The 18,042-nt window shown below is 39.7% G+C and overlaps 1 protein-coding gene across 1 annotated transcript in view; it reads left to right on the forward strand.

Moving 5' to 3' along the window:
• The first annotated feature begins 2,420 nt into the window (after positions 1 to 2,420).
• LOC134227194 (activating transcription factor 3-like) overlaps positions 2,421 to 18,042 on the forward strand; it is a 275,048-nt gene continuing 259,426 nt past the window's right edge. Inside the window, exon 1 of the mRNA XM_062708521.1 lies at positions 2,421 to 3,563. The gene's annotated coding sequence lies outside the window, so the exon portion shown is untranslated. The remainder of the gene's footprint in view (positions 3,564 to 18,042) is intronic.

The following is an 18,042-nucleotide window of genomic DNA, read 5'->3' on the forward strand; positions in this document are numbered from 1 at the left end:
TCCAGATCCAGTCGGATCCAGTCAGTCCCAGTCCAGTCAGATCAGTCCAGATCCAGTCAGATCCAGTCCAGATCAGTCCAGATCCAGTCAGGTCAGGTCAGTCCAGGTCAGTCCAGATCCAGTCAGATCCAGTCCAGATCAGTCCAGATCCAGTCCAGGTCCAGTCCAGATCCAGTCCAGATCCAGTCAGATCAGTCCAGGTCAGTCCAGATCAGTCCAGATCCAGTCCAGATCCAGTCCAGATCCAGTCCAGGTCCAGTCCAGATCAGTCCAGATCCAGTCCAGGTCAGTCCAAGTCAGTCCAGGTCAGGTCAGTCCAGATCCAGTCCAGTCCAGTCCAGTCAGGTCAGTCCAGGTCCAGTCCAGGTCAGTCAGGTCAGTCCAGTCAGATCCAGTCCAGTCAGTCCAGATCGGTCCAGATCAGTCCAGATCAGTCAGATCCAGTCCAGGTCAGTCCAGTCCAGTCAATCCAGATCCAGTCAGATCCAGTCAGATCGGTCAGTCCAGTCCAAATCAATCCAGGTCAGATCCAGTCAGGTTTAGTCTAGAGTCAGTCCAGATCCAGTCCGATCCAGTCCGATCGGTCCAGATCCAGTCCAGATCCAGTCGGTTCCAGTCCATCCAGTCCACGTCCAGTCAAATCAGTCCAGATCCAGTCAGTCAAATCCAAATCCAGTCCAGGTGCAGTCAAATCAATCCAAATCAGTCAAATCCAGTCAAATCCAATCCAAATCAATCAAATCAATCCAAATCAATCAAATCAATCAATCAATCCAAATCAACCCAAACCCAATCAGGCCCAGTTCAAATCCAATCCAAGTCCAATCCAAATTCAATCCAAATCCAATCCAATCCAAATCCAATCCTATTTCAAATCCCAATCAAATCAAAATCCAATCCAAAAATGTCAACTCATGAGCACTTTGTAAAACTTTGTATTTACATTTACATTTCAATTGTTTTTGAAAGTTCACGATGAAACGTAATTTAATTGTTTACCCTCACAGTGGATAAAAAATATCTTCCAACTTAAAGAAGATCATTCAGCCACACAAGAAGACACCAAGCGAGCACCGTTCACCAACAGTGTGAAAGGCCCGAAATTAGTATGCACAACAAATTACTCAAAATGCAAAGCGCGAAGATCGCGATCGTACACACGCTAACACAACGAAGAAGACTTGTAGCAAACATCGTCTCCATCGTTGGTTCGCGAAAAGAGAATGAAACAAATGCGCAATCAAGAAACCGAAAGAGAGAGAGGCAACAAGTGTGTAGAATGCAAATACCATTCCATGGCTCCAAAAAATCAATCGAGCCTCACACGCCCATCGCCATCAACGGTTGCCCCTTGTGCTCGTTGATCGACAACGCAAACGACGATCATCGTCGATCGATCACTGCCGAAGTGGTGAGACAACACCCCTCCCGATGTGGACGTGGCCTAAGGTAGGTAGACAGGTAGGAGGCATGATCGAACAGCGAATCGAAACAAAATGTTGTTGCGCTACTCAACCGAAAAGGGAGCTTCCATGAATTATGTAGAATGTTTTTTGGATAATGTTACTGGATATATGTAGATCCCCTATGCACACAAAAATATTGATGGATGCATTTGGTCCGTTAAAACATGATGCTTCGTTTATGGATGCTCTCCCACCAGCTTCTAATTGGTTAACCGTCGACGAAACACTAGTAGCAAGACGTTTCCCTTGGAACGACGGGAACACGTTGCATAAACGAATATGACAAAATAGGGATAAAGAATAAACAATGTCCAGCAAGTTGACTTTGAAAATAGGGTTGAGTGACGAGTGTCGGCAAAAGCATTGTTAAATTTTGGATAATATGAATATTGACAAAATAGACTGAGTTGACAGCACTATCGAATATAACCCCACTGAAAGCCTACCCCATTGCCGAATAACACACATCCACACATTATCGTCATAATGATCTCTTGCGTTTGTTTTGTTGTGACTCGTTTCCCCCGCTGCTGCCCGAGCCGAAATCCGCCGAATCGGTCCACTGCCGTTTGGGCTTTCTGCTTGCCCCGAGTGCTAAACTCGTCCATTCTCTCGCCGCTGGACACCGCGTTCAAACCACCGACCCAGGTCCGGAGACCGGCTTTTTGCCAGCTTTCTGTTGGCGTTTCTTCACTCACGTGCTTTCATCAACGACCACAAGCGTCTTTCTGGGCTGAGTTGGTGTCCATATGCGACCCACTCTCAACACCAATGCAACCATTCAACCAATCACGAGCACAGAATGACGTCTTTCGAAGCCAATCGCTCTCGCTAGCGATGACAGCATTTCTATTTTTAGCGACGTAAATAAACGATCCGAACACCACGCGAAGCGGTCGCGAATTTCGCAGCGCTTCGCGACGCCACCGAGCTCATTCAGTAGACTATCGCACACGGACCGAATCGCATGCTCGTGTTGTCGCGCGCCGTCGAGTCTTTTTTGTTTGTTTATCTTTCCATAATCCAGATAAACGGACAAGCCTCCATACATCCGATCGACTTTTTGTTCTGATAATTTCGGCATGTCACTAATCATAATCGCGCGGGTCCAATCAAGTATTTGTACTGACAGCTGAGAGAATTACGCAAAACACTACACAATCAACACACACGTACCCGAAGATAAATATGTCAAAATCTGCTCTCCAGAATATTCTACCGTTTGTAAATCAAGTACCAGGCTACTTTGACGAGCAGATCAAACACTCGAGTGACTATCGATACTGTGCGGTAATTAGACTCAAATAACGCCCCGCCCACGTCTCCGTTGTCCAGCGAATCAAAGCGGCGTGCAACATAGCCAATGCAAAAGTGCATCTAGGCCCTCGGAAAAAAAGTGTGTAAACAAAAACTGCGTGTTGCATCGACGGAACTGTTACGACAGTTTTTTTTCTCTAGCCGCCGCCTACCAGTTTTATGTGACACGAGGCAAGTGTGTGCTATTTATCGTCAACTTAACGAAGCAATATGTCAAATTAATTTGCGACTGTCAACGACAAGTGAAAACATTTTCCGTTCAGATTTGCATTTTTCTTTCCATTTTTTAACCGTTCGAGAAAAAAAATTCTTCCCAAGTGTGTTTAACAAAAGAAGAAGATAAAATAAGAAGGTCGAAACTTGAAATTTTATATTTTATGGCAAGTGAGGCGCCAATGTGATTGTTTTTGTTCCCGTTTCGAAAGTCAGTTGTGGCAAAAGGAAGAGAACCCACGAAAGTGTGCGCACCCGAAGAAATCGAAAGCAATAGTTAAGATATTTGCTGTTCCCGACGTCTGGAATAACGCATACAAAGATATACAGCGTGCATCGCGACGTGGTAGTACTAGAATTTCACGGAGCCGGCGCACAAGGTGTCGCCAGTAGGGTTCTGCGACGTGGATATCCATCAGCTGGTGTTTGGCTGTGTGTTCATCTAGTTGGCATTGGGAAATCGGTGAAAACTCCAAGCGTGCTTTCCTCGGATCTTGTTAGTGCATCATCGTCATCACCGTCGTCCGGCTTCATCGGTTGAGCGGCGTTTGTTGGAGAATATAACAGGTGGTTATTGTAGTTATATATTTTTTGGTTTCGGGTTTTCCATTTCGTGTACGCGTGTGGGTGGGCGGACTGACGGTTACAGCACGTGTGCTATTTTGTGCCGGTATCCGATGTTGTTTATCCAACTGACTCCGATTGCGCCGTGCATGGACAACGAGGTTGACAAGGAGTCTGTTACTGTGAGATTTGAACGCAGCATCACAAGCCACCAGGCGTAAATCACTGGACACTGACTAATTGTCGATGAGTTAGTAACATGAATCCGGAGAATTGTAAGCTTTACGACTTGGTGTGATGGATTTTAGCAACACAATACCGACGGCCAATATGGCGCAGGATTGCTGGTGTGAAGTACCATGTTCAAGTGTTGTTGAATGAAGACGGAGAAGAGTAATTACAAGCAAATCTGGGTGTGCTTAATCGAGACTTATCAAGTACAGTTGTTATGTAATACCATGAAAGGCACCGCCTTTTCATGAGACAGAGAGAAAATAACTGCATTATCATTTTGAGCTCACAATTTCATATTAAACAGGATTATGGTTCAATTAAAGTTAATTGCTTATTTACCGGGTATTGACTACCCGACATGGACATTAAATACATTGTATGAAAACTCGATGTGAAAAATTGAATTGAAAAAAAGTTATCACTCTTCTTCGATGGGATTCAAAACCACGACCCTCGGTACGTTAGACTGGAGCTTTAACCAACTGTTGTTGCTTCGGTAAACAATGTGAGTACTTTGACCGCGTGTTCGGTTCCGGAATTTCGGGTTCATTCGCTAAGTTGTAGCCGCTAAGTTGTAGAAGTCAACGTAGGTCCATCGTAGCTCAGTTGGTTGCAGCAACAGCTTGTCGTGCTAAGGGGCAGGGGTTTTGGAACTTATCGAAGAAAACTAAATAAAGAGTTTTCGAACGACTATGTTGTTATTTTTTTAATTTGTCAACAGACAAACAAACGTAACACGTTGAACGTTCACTCATCGTCGTACAGACTCTAACGACATCTGTTATTTTTACTAAGTTGGGCTAATCATGAATTAAATGGCGGTAGTGAACAAACGTCAAACTTGAGCTGATGTGGACACCACGAGTGAGTGATTGGCTAACTGCCTATTTTTTAAATTGACCAGTAAGACAGTAAAAATTTCACGAGTGTTATATCTGTTTGTTTCTTATTTGTACATTGTTTGATAGATACAAAACAGTTGATTAATTCGATTTTTAACACATTTGCATATGTCGTCAACTTAAAATCATCTGGAGTCCAGAATATACATGAACGTCAATCGCTAAACAGAAAATAAACATGTTGGTGTGAAATATCAACCGGTGTATATTGCAGGAAATTTTGTCAATAGGTACGGTTGTTCTTAAAAATGTTATGAGTCAAATATCTTGATAAATGTTTTGTTGTTCTCACTTGAATTCAATTAACTGTGATGATTAATTGCATACGCTCTGGCGATTTATCTGTACCATCAATCATGCACAGAATTTTTTGGGATTTTAATTTATTTACCAACATTTGTTTTTTATATGAAGTATATGGAAAAGAATTTGGATGATCACCTCAGAACTTACATGAATAACGATTAGCATAGGGATTTTCCATAATCAATTACTTTGGTACGCACAGAACATGTTTCCATACGAACATCTAATCTTAGTAATCTATGTAAGGAATTGAAACAAAGCTTCCACGGAGTTGCTGGAATTTCGCTGAATTTGATGGAAAGCTACTTAGCGGAATCGGAATCATTCAAATCAGTGTATTCCTCTGTATGGCAAATAAAAATGTGAGCATCATAGGAGGCGCGTCTACTCAACAAAAATTTTCAAGTATGTAGTAAGTGAGGCGAAAATTATTTTAAGCTTGTAGTGGAATGTATTTACTTGTCGTAAGACGATTTTGTACTATTCCATTTAATTCCACTACTTTATTGTACCTTTGACAGATACGTACAGTCGACTCTCCACATCTCGATGTTCTGTATCTCGATATCTCTCTCCATGTCGATGGTTTCCCCAGTCCCTTCAATCTACATACATTTGGGCTTTCTACATCTCGATAATCTCCCTATCTCTCTCTCTATGTCGATGGGTTCTGATCATATTTTGTTCAGGATTTTATCTCCTTATGTCGATATGGCCAAATATTTGGGCTACTAGACCATCTTTGGACAATAACAACCACATCAACAACTGGAAACGACATTTGTGTTGTTGTCGTTTTCATAACAACGAGCTTTTTGAATCTAGTACCCATTTAAATTTTCCTTCCATTCCTTGATCTCTACCTATCTCGATAGTCCCTTCAATATCGAGATGTGGAAACGACTGTATTTTGACCTCAACAAGGCAGTCTTCAGTGTCTCGTACTTGACTCGAAGGTCGAGTAGTAGTAAGTGAGATCCAAAGAATTTCTCGTGGTACCTAATTCCGAAGCAATTGCCGAAGAAATTCCGAAGACATAGCCTAACAATTGTAGGATTTCCCGATTTTGTCGAAGTATATTTCATCGTTTCAATTCCGAAAAATGTACCCAAAAACCCAAAGAATTTGCCGAGGAAACTCCAAAAAAATTAAAAAGAAAATTTCTAAGAAATTTTCGCCACCGTTGTCGAGCAATATAAAGACAAACGACGATGTCTGGACCGACGACGCACACTTCTTGTTTTTAGCCCTTAAATCACGCTGGAGCTCAAATCGATTGGTCAATATTGGTATATTGAGGTAGGTTTTGCATATTTTTGGGATACGCACCTATTTGTTATGTTACGTGTTGCGACATGCTAAATTTTTTTTTTAAGATTTTGCAAATCAAATTAAAAGAAGATCGTGATGACTTACTTACTTAAGGATCCTGTACACATCCGGTGGTGCAAAGGGCCGACTTTAACCTGTTGCCAGGTTAGATTTCGGTCGACTTCTTTTATTTCTTTGTTGAAGCTTCGCCGCCATGAGCCTCTGGGTCTGCCTCTGCTGCGATGTCCCGCTGGGTTCGAGTCTAATGCTTGTTTACAGATTTCGTTTCCGCCCCTACGTAGAGTGTGGCCGACCCAGCCCCACTTCCGATCCCGAATTTCTGTTGCTATCGGCCTCTGGTGACAACGACGATGCAGCTCGTTGTTTGAGATCCAGTTGTGAGGCCACCATGCCCGAATTATATACCGCAGGCATCTGTTAATGAACACCTGCAGCCGTTGAGTGTTCTCCACTGATACACACCATGTTTCGCTAGCGTATAACAGCACAGATTTCACGTTAGAGTTGAAAATTCGTATTTTGGTGCGTTCACTTATCTGCCTCTTTTTCCAGATATTTCTTGAACTCGCAAAGACAGCCCTTGCTTTCTTGATCCGTGCGCCTATGTCGATCTTGGTACCGCCGTCTGACGCCATTTGGCTACCAAGATATTGGAAGCTTTCAACATTCTCCACTGGTTGCCCGGGTACTGTGAAACTGGAAGGAGTCACCGTGTTTACATCCAATGATTTGGTTTTGTTGACGTTGATGACTAAACCTGCCGAAGAGGAGCGCTCGGCAAGGTCGTTGAGCTTACTCTGCATATCAGAGCGCCGTTGCCCGAGGAGTGCAACATCATCCGCCAATTCGAAGTCATTTAGGTGCTCCATGGTTATAGGCTGCCATAACAGCCCACGGTTTGGTTCACGGTCAATCGCATCTACCAGAATCTCATCGATTAGGATGAGGAACAGTAACGGTGATAGAATACATCCTTGCCTCACACCAGCTACGACCCGGATAGGGTCGGACAGAACCCCATTGTGCCGCACTCTACACGAAAAGGCCTCGTACTGTGCTTCGATGAGGCCGATGATTTTCTCAGGAACCCCCTTGCGTCTCAGGGCGCCCCACATATTCTCGTGATTGAGACGGTCGATAGCTTTTTCGTAGTCAATGAATACCAAGTAAAGGGACTCTTGGAATTCGTTGACCTGCTCCAAAATGATTCGGAGCTTGACAATATGGTCCACACAGGATCTTCCGGCACGGAATTCGGCTTGCTGCCGCCGGAGAGTCGCATCGATCTTCTCCTGAATCCGGGCTAGGATAATTTTGCACAGAACTTTGAGAACAGTACACAGCAGCATAATGCCTCGCCAGTTATCGCATACAGTCAGGTCACCCTTTTTGGGCACCTTCACTAAGATACCTTGCATCCAGTCGACCGGGAAAGTTGCGGTGTCCCAGTTATTACAAAATAAACGATGCAGTAGTTGAGCGGATGTCATGGGCTTTGAGCATCTCGGCTGATATGCAATTGATCCCTGGGGCTTTATTTAATTTTATACTTTGGATGGCTGTTTGAATCTCTAGCAGCGATGGAGCTTCGGTATTGACGCGTGTTATACGTCGGATCCTAGGCAGATCATGCCGAGGTGGTGCTGGCCTGGCTGGCACTTGAAAAAGTTGTTCGAAGTGCTCGAACCAGCGTTTCAGCTGGTCAGTTGGGTCGGTCAATAACTGATTTTTTTTTTTTTTTTTTTTTTTAACTAATTTTATTTGCTAATTATCTAATACATGCATTCATCTCTTAGACTAGGTGTTCCGTGTTTTCTTAACACTATCATCCTTATTTGCTATGTTACTTTTTAGTTATTATTAATACATTTCAATTGCCTCTGGCATTTTTCCTCTGGTTGAATTGAACCATGTAGGAATTCCAATGTTTTCAACAAACTAAACTTAACCTATTTTATACTAAGGTACAAAGGGTTAATCGTTGCAATAGAAGATTGCAACGATTTTTGTCTAAAATTGGAAATTATTTTGTTGGACATTTGTTGCAATGTCTCAATATTAGAAATTCTATGAAGTTCATTGGTACTATACCACGGAGGCAACTTCAGAATCATTTTCAAAATTTTATTTTGAATCCTCTAGAGTGCCTTCTTTCTGGTATTGCAGCAACTAGTCCATATTGGCACAGCATACAACATGGCAGGTCTAAAAATTTGTTTGTAAATCAAAAATTTGTTCTTAAGACAAAGTTTTGATTTTCTGTTCATAAGTGGATATAGACACTTAATATATTTGTTACATTTGGCTTGAAGGCCTTCAATGTGATTTTTAAAAGTTAATTTTTGGTCCAGAAGAAGTCCTAAATATTTGGCTTCGCTAGACCAATTAATTGGAATCCCATTCATAGTGACAATATGTCTGCTAGAAGGTTTCAAATCAGAAGCTCTCGGCTTATGTAGGAAAATAATAATAAGCTGAGTTTTGGAAGCATTCGGGGAGATTTTCCATTTTTGCAAGTTAGTGGAGAAAATATCCAAACTTTTTTGCAATCTACTGCAAATGACACGAAGGCTTCGCCCTTTGGCTGAGAGACCTGTGTCATCTGCAAACAAAGATTTTGACACCCTGGTGGTAAATCAGGTAAGTCAAGTAAAAATGTTATACAGTATGGGCCCCAGTATGCTGCCTTGGGGACACCAGCCCTTACAGGTAATCTATCAGATTTAGTATTCTGATAGTTTACCTGCAGTGAAACGATCTGATAAATAATTTTGGATCAGTTTATTGATGTACAGAGGAAAATTAAAATTCATCAATTTTACAATCAAACCTTCATGCCAAACACTGTCAAATGCTTTCTCTATATCAAGAAGAGCAACTCCAGTCGAATATCCTTCAGATTTGTTGAGCCGAATTAAATTCGTTACTCTTAATAACTGATGGGTGGTTGAATGCCCATGGCGAAAACCAAATTGTTCATCAGCAAAAATAGAATTGTCATTAATATGAACCATCATTCTATTTAAAATAATCTTTTCAAACAGTTTGCTTATTAAAGAAAGCAAACTGATTGGGCGATAACTAGAAGCATCAGCTGGATTTTTGTCCGGCTTCAAAATTGGAACAACTTTGGCGTTTTTCCATTTATCTGGGAAGTATGCCAATTGAAAACATTTGTTAAATAAATTAACTAAAAGGATAAAAGAGCTCTCAGGAAGTTTTTGATAAGTATGTAGAAAATACCATCATCACCCAGGGCTTTCATATTTTAAATTTTCTAGTAATAGATCTCACTTCATCCAAATTAGTTCCCAACGAAGGGTCAAAACATTATCTTGGTTGAGAATGTCTTGAAGCTTCATGTAACCTGATCCTCAATTGGACTAGTGAGACCTAGACTGAAATTATGGGCACTCTCGAACTGCTGAGCAAGTTTTTGAGCCTTTTCGCCATTTGTTAATAAAATTGCGCTGGAATTGGCTTTTGAGGTTTTTTAAGAATTTTCGTTAATTTCCAAAAGGGTTTCGAACTGGGATCAACTTCATGACATTATTCTCAAAGTTGGTATTTCTCAGAATAGCGAAACGTGTTTAATTTCATTTGCAAATCTCGCCAAATAACTTTCAACGCGGGATCGCGAGTTCTTTGGTATTGCCTTCTTCTCACATTTTTAAGACGGATCAGTAGCTGACGATCGTCGTCAATAATAATGGAGTTGAATTTAATTTCACATTTAGGAATTGCAATGCCTCTGGCTTCGACAATTAAATTTGTCAAAGATACGAGAGCATTATCAATATCACTTTTGGTATCGAGAGGAATATCAACATCAAAATTCCTATCGATATACGTTTCTATAAATCCCAATCAGCTCTATGATAATTAAAAGTAGAGCTGATTGGATTATAAATAACTTCTTGTGAGATTTCAAATGTCACAGGAAGATGATCAGAGTCAAAGTCAGCATGAGTTACCAATTGGCCACACAGCTGACTTGAATCCGTTAAAACTAAATCAATTGTAGAAGGATTTCGACTGGAAGAAAAACAAGTTGGTCCATTGGGATATTGAATAGTATAATATCCCGCAGAACAATCTGCGCAGAACAATTATTCCATGAGCGGTGTTTGGCATTGAAGTCACCAATTACGAAGAATTTTGATTTGTTGCGAGTCAGAATTTGAAGATCAGCTTTCAATAAATTCTTTTGCTGCCCATTGCATTGGAAAGGCAAGTAGGCTGCAATGAAGGAAAATTGTCCAAAATTTGTTTCAACAGAAACACCCAAGGTTTCAAAAACTTTGGTTTCGAACGAAGAAAATAATTTATGTTTGATACGTCTATTGATGACAATGGCGACCCCACCACAGGCGCTGTCAAGACGATCATTTCTGTAGATAAAATAGTTTGGATCTCTTTTAATGGAGAGTCCTGGTTTTAAATACGTTTCAGTTATAATGGCAATATGCACATTATGAACTGAGAGGAAGTTGAATAATTCATCTTCCTTACCCTTTAGAGAGCAGGCATTCCAATTTAGAACGTTCACACAATTATTTGGATCCATTAAAACAGGTCCGATAACAATTTTTTGTGTACTTTATACCAACCTGAACAGCTTCAATTTTGGTATTTGCTTTGAACATTGCATTAATCATGTGATGCAATTGTTCATTTAGAAAATCAAAGTCGGAAGCAGACATGCTACCTGATTCGGCAACATGGCCGTTATTTTCCGTTGGGACATGGGTATAAACCTCATTTGAGAAGAGAAATTTTACGTAGGTACATTCGAAAAATTGAAATTTACTGAAGTGCGTGCTCCCCGTTGAGGAGCAGCAAAATTTGTTTGTGGTTTGTGGTGGGTATGAATTGCTCGACCGGTAACCGGTTTCGAAATTTGAGCGTTTGAAAAATTTCTACCCGTCGAATCTGGGATCGATTGGAATTTCCCGTCATAAATTTTGCACGGGAATTCAAAACTTTTGCGTGAAGGGCATTCCCAGAAATTGGATTTTTGATTGCCCCACAATTTGCACATTTAAATTTATTGGAATCTTCTCTCACAGGACATGCGTCCTTGGCGTGAGAGGTTCCACCACAAATCATGCATTTAGCATCCATGTGACAATGTTTGGTTCCGTGACCCCACTTTTGGCACTTACGGCACTGGGTGGGGTTTTGGAAATTTCCCCCAGGCCTGCGGAAATGTTCCCATGTAACACGGACATGAGACATAATACAGGCCTTTTCCAAACTTTTCATATTATTTAGTTCACTTTTGTTAAAATGAACTAAATAAAATTCTTGAAAAATGCCCCTCTGAGAAATACCAGAGTGGGATTTTTTTTTCATCTTAATTACTTGGACTGGTGAAAATCCAAGTAATTGAGAAATTTAAATTTATTCTCATCCAGTGATTTATCATCACTGCGGAGACCTTTCAAGACGACTTTGAACAATAGCTCAGTTTTGTCGTCGTATGTGAAGACGGTCAATAACTGATCATTCGCGTCTTTCACAGGCATCGTTGCATTCATCTTCGCCCCGCTTAAGCGTCGTGAGATATCGTAGAGGAGGCGAATGTCCCCGGTTGCGGCAGCTCTCTCTCCTTCGTCGGCCAGAGAGTCTACCCACGCTCGCTTGTCCCGTCGACATGAGCGTTTTACTTCCTTCTCAAGAGCCACGTATCGTTGACGGGCTAGGACTTTGGCTCCACTGGTTTTCGAACGCTCTATCGCGGCTTTGGCTTCTCTTCGCTCCTCTATCTTCCTCCAGGTCTCATCGGTGAAAATCGTCAGCATAGATCAGGTAATTTATTTGGTGATTCGATCGGTTGACGATTGCCATCGCTTTCTAAAGTTTTCTGGATCTGTTTGTAGCCTGGTGCCATCGGGTCCGACTTATTAGCAGTGTTCCGAAATGTTCCTTGAAGATGTTCCATCGATTGAACGAGGCAATATTGTTCGATTATTGGATAGACAGCACGATACTTAAAAGAGGTGAGATGGTTTCCGATCTTGGAGTCATGTTGGATTCAAAGCTGAAATTCAACTCTCATTACACAGCGATAATTTTCAAGGCAAATCGTCAGCTGGGCCTCCACAAGTTAATTAACCGTTCAGTACGCGCGCGGTCCTGGAACGCTCATGCAGACTCGTTCGTGCTGTGTACTGCGAGCGAGGTTTTTTCGTTAGTGTTGTACAAAATACAACAGCGCGCGTGCTCGAGTGTTAATATCTTAAGGTCTACATATTAATATTCCTAGCGATTCATTAATCAAATGGGACGAACATTTAACATGTGTTCCATTACATGTAACCCAGAATTCCGCGACCTTAAGGTCTATTCAGGTAATGAAAGATCTATTAGCTTCTTTTTGAAGTAAAACATGCTTTGTTTGCTCCTATTGGAAATGAACATACTGTTAGTGGTATTTTGGATCAAATAGCATTAGACTTCTTGTTTTAGGCTTATCCAATTTGATTATATGGATCACATAAAGCATGAACCATTTTTGGAAAGAACTAAAAGCCAATAGGGCGTATATTCAAGGAGATTCTCGGAAACCCTGGAATAAAATAATTTCTGAGGGCATATCCAAGTTGGTTCTATTGAATACAAAGCGCATTATCCATTTTTAAGAAGAGATAACAGCCGTTTGGATACGCATGCAGACCAATAGATGAACTGTAATGGTAAAGTTGTTGGACTTGTTTATGTGAATTGTATGGATCATTGTATTTGAACGACGTGGAATACAAAGTCGGGCAGAAACATAATTTTTAGTTGCTCAATCGAACTCAATACAGAAGTCTCGCTTAACTTTTCAAAAGGACCTAAGTAACATTTTTTTCATGAATTAATTTGATTAGTGCAATCGAAAGCTTTCATGTTTTTCTGTTGATTGCGCTATTCAAATTAATCCATGAAAAAAATATTACCAAATCACTGAGATAAGCAAAGAAAATCTCTGCTCTCCAATAACAAAATTTTCTCTCTACGCCACTAATTTGCCAGAATTTCTGAATCTGATTTTGTAACTGATGTAATGTGCCATCAAATGGTTCGATACGGTGAACAGCATAGTATTTCTGGCAATGACAAAACCATCATTGAGTCATTTCTCACATAAGAGAGCTAGAAATATTTTTGAGCATCTTTTTACATAACTGGTATCAAACCAGGAAATCCTCCAGGTACATTTTTAGCTAACCCTTCCTACGAAAAATTTCTTCTACCGGAACTCTGGAAAATAATTTCGGGAATTCTGAAATTCTGAGGATCTCCGCCACCAGCGATTCTTTCTGTAGAAGTTCTGGGGATTCAAGACTCCTCCGAGAATTCTGGAGTTCCCACACTAAGAATTTTAAGGAATTGCTCCGTTAAGAATTTTGGACTCTTTTATTCTGAGAAATCTCCTCCCAGAAATTTTGCGAAATTTCTTCTTTAGCAATTATGGGAAACTCGTATTTCAAGAATCCAGGGTTATACTTTCTCTAAAAGTTCTTGGGATTTCCTACCCAGGAGTTTTGATCGTGTATAGTTTGTAACCGCTAAGATAACGCAGCGCCTTCACCAGTGCTGCGGTAGGTTTTGAAATTAAATTATAAAAAAAATATAGTTGAATTTTAGTACTCCCGTAGGTAGGATACATTTCGTACCATCTTTTTGATGATTTGTAGCTTCGACTAAATTTTGTATCACAACAAAATGTGTTACACAACATCGTATGATGATTTTTTACCCAATCAGAAGAGGACACGTAGGAACTAAAATTTAGGATCTACGAAGAGGACAATAATAGGTCCACACATCCAGTTTTGATGAAAGCTAGTCCATTATCGTGAGACTTGTGCTATAGCTCGGATCGTTGAATCGAGTGGCATACCAAAAACTAAATCAAATAGTCTCTAGTTAGAAGAGTAGTGCTTGGCATCATATTATTTGTGAGTAATGTTGAGAATAAGGCTAGATTAGGAATTTAATTAAAAACTACTTCTAGATTTGCGGCAATTCAAGACAATAATGTTATGAATCCGAATTAAATACGTGATCCTAAACTTTTCCGAAAAGTAAGTTCAGTGAATATCGCTGCGAATGGGATAAAAACTAAACTACTACGTTTTCAGAAAAATATATTAAGCTCTTTCTAAAATCTAAAAGAACTCTACTACGTTTTATAAAACAGATCTAGATTTGCCTCAAGTGAAATAGACATCCAACACAAAATATTAGTGAGCCTCCGAGGCTAAATAAAGGTAATATAGATTCTTCGCTACTTAGTTTAAAGTTGATTCTTCAAATATTTGTGTTTCGCTTGTAGAACCTTCAGACGAAGTTTCTTTTTTCTCTGGTCAGGTTACACCATCCGTTTGACAACCAACGCCCAGATCGGGGTGCACCACGTGGTACTTTGAGTAGCTCCTTGGGGACGACCAACTCACAGCTAGGTCCACATGTGTTTTCTTGTATCGAGAGTTCCATGGTGAGGAAAAGCGACCGTCTTCTAGAAAGCCAAAGCACATAGCCGTTATAGCGAAGCAGTACCCAGGTTAGATCGTAAAAAGTAGACCATTGTAAACAAAACGTGCACGTTAGGGCAGTAGGCAAAGGACAGGAATAAACCACCTTTTAAAGCTTATACTTCGCAAATGCTTTCTAACGAAAAGCCAAGTTGATCGGTGAAAGATTTTAGCTTTTATCAATTCAGGTTTATTTTATTTTCTTTTGGGATTTTGCTGATAAATTTTGGTAGTTCTTACCTGACCTGCCCTGAGAGGACTAGCCGGGTACGGTAACTTGACACGACCTTTCGCAGTGCAGATTTGCTGTACTGGCGCTTAAGCGGAAGGTTATTCGAAAGGGTAGTTCGTCGATGAATTTGCCGGTTTTGCGGACATAGTATTAAATATTCGGCCGTAAAAACATCTATGGTTTAGTTGATTTACCCTCCGTTTGTACTATTTCCGCCCCTGCAACCTACCAACTGTTACAAGTTTCAGAAATTATTAGAATTCTTCCTGCAAAGGTTTAGGACTTTGTCCCTCTGCTGACTGTCATTTTTCTTTAATTTTAAACAATCTCTCTAGGACAATAGAAAATTCCTGCTCCATGGACTCTGGAAACTGATTCTGGGGATATCCTTTGTCACGAATTTTGAGAACTTGCCCATTCAAGAGTTATGGGGAATAATTCCACCAAAAAATCTAAAGAACTGCAACATTTCCGACTTCGTCGAGTCGAGTCAAGTACGAGACACTGAAGACAACTTTACTGTTGAGGTCGAAATACGTATCTGTCAAGATACAATTAAGTGGTGGAATTCAATGGGATTATACAAACTAGTCTTATGACAAGTGAAGACATTCCACTAAAAAGCTCAAAATAATTTTCTTGACTTTTTGTAGCCTACTTTCGAAGCACAACTTAACACAAAAACTGAAGATTGATATATTCTATTTAATTGTATTGATGTGTTTCTCATGTATTCTGATTGCTGTATTATGACCATATTTTATATGTTTGTACATATGATAATAAGAATTTGAATACATTTTTATCATTATAGTCATTGAGACATCAGAAATTAAAAAGAAATAAAAATACATAAATAAATAATCTTTTCTCCTACAAGAATTCCTTCTTCAGAAATTCTCCTAAATAGTCATTAAGGAATTTTGCCCCTCCAAAGGTCAGGGCGATTCCTCACTCACAATTCATCTTTACCTATGAATTAATTTCTTTTTCTTGTATTCTGGAAATTTTTCGATAGAACTTCTAAAAAGTTCTTAGTAGATTAACTATTTTTGCATTACTGTGCCATAACACTAACACGATGATGCTCATAGGTATAGAGAAGAAGCAAAAAACTTACACTGTCCCTCGAAATAGATTCAGTCACCTTCCGCATGGCCTTACTTTGTAAGGCATAATTCAGGGTTTTTTTAAATAGTGTTTTCACTAGGAATAAAGAACCCTTCCGGACGAACTGTTAAAGAAATTCATGAAGAAATTTCATAAAGAATTCCAGGAGAAGAAGTAAAGAAACGTTTAAAGGAATCTTGGATGCATTTTTGCATTGTATTTTTGAAGGATTATTTAACAGCGTACAATATAAATTATGCTCATTGTCATTAATGCACGAGACATGCAAATAATATTCAAGAGAAGGCTACGCCGCCGCCACCGTAAGAAAATTGCGTTTACGCCGCCGCCGATTCAAAGTGGATCGGCGCACAGGTCTAACAGACATTATACAGACTTTTGATTGAAGTTACAGACTTTTACAGACATTCAGTTTTCAAATACTTTGGGCTGCCAAACAGATTTCTGTTGGGCTCTCCAAATAAACCATTTTAGGTTTTCAAACAAAATTATTATGGGTATTTCGTGAGAAATTCTAGAATCATTTTGAATTGCCGAGCGAAACCTGTTAGGCTTCTGAACGGGATTCCTTTTGAGTTTCAAATAGAATCCTTTAAGAATTCCAAACGGAAAGATTCTTTGATTTCTTTCGGAAACCTAAGAAGATTCCTTTCAGCAGTCTAAAATTAATCCATTCTGTACCCCAAAATGATCCAGCTCGAAAGCCCAATTAAGGGATTTCCTACCGAAGCCCTGAAAGGATAAATAAGTCCACTGAATTTACTCAAAATTATTGTTAATCGATATTCTGTTACCAAATGTACACTAATGTAAATACTGTAGAAAAGTTGCTACACTTGTGTAACAATAAAGGAATGATGTTTGCGAACATTTATTTGATTGGCTTTTTAAATTGATCAGTAAAGAGTGTCTCTGGTTTGTGGGCCTAGTTGTGTTTTTAGCTCATTTTTTTTTTAAGTTAATATAACGCAGTGATATGAACAGTGATGGAAAGCTCTCTAGCTAACCTTAAATAACTTTTTGTTTTCCAAAGCAACTAAATTTTCTTTGCAGAAATGTAAAATCATTGCAGCTACTAATATGAACTACTGATTTAAGGGCAAAAAAAATTACCCGTTTGTGTGCCACCAATGGCCCACCATTTACAGCGGCTGGATATGCAAAAATATAAATTGAAATGCTCATGAATTGAAGAAAAAAGTACGTTTATTTATTTTAGAACCAACAGCGGCAAAAAAAATCAAAAATAAGGTCCGGATCGGAAATGCAATTGATGCTTGTGAAATGGCTGGTTACCATGCTGTTTCTTGTCTATGTATATAGCTTTGTATGTACACAAGGAATCAAAAGGAATACATTTTGAATGTTACGCCCTTTTCTAATGTTGGTCTAGAAATTACAAAGTATAAGACTTATCTCTTTCCAATGTTTTGCTTCGAGAATAACCTATTTGTTTTGTTTGTTAACAACAAGCAACCATATGCGTGTTCACGTTACGATATTGGCTCCAGATTTGATGTATCTGTCAAGTGTCAACAGTTAGGCGAGGGCCCATTACCGAAGACATTACCCTAGTCTAGATTTCTCTGAATCATTTTAAATAATATTGCCTTTTGACAAAACAAAAGAATATAAATATAAATCTATTTATGTCAAATATTACAAAATTCTTGCAAATTTAATGCTGCATAATTGATAAACCTTTCGCTGAGAAATTTGTTTTCCATAAAGCCTGTCCACGTTAAATTTCGGACACCCATCTTCCAATGCAATTTTTGAAAATTTTCAGAAACCGCAGAGAAAATCAATTTTCGCATAGC

This window comes from Armigeres subalbatus, chromosome 3, assembly GCF_024139115.2.
Source record: "Armigeres subalbatus isolate Guangzhou_Male chromosome 3, GZ_Asu_2, whole genome shotgun sequence".
Lineage (NCBI taxonomy): Eukaryota > Metazoa > Arthropoda > Insecta > Diptera > Culicidae > Armigeres > Armigeres subalbatus.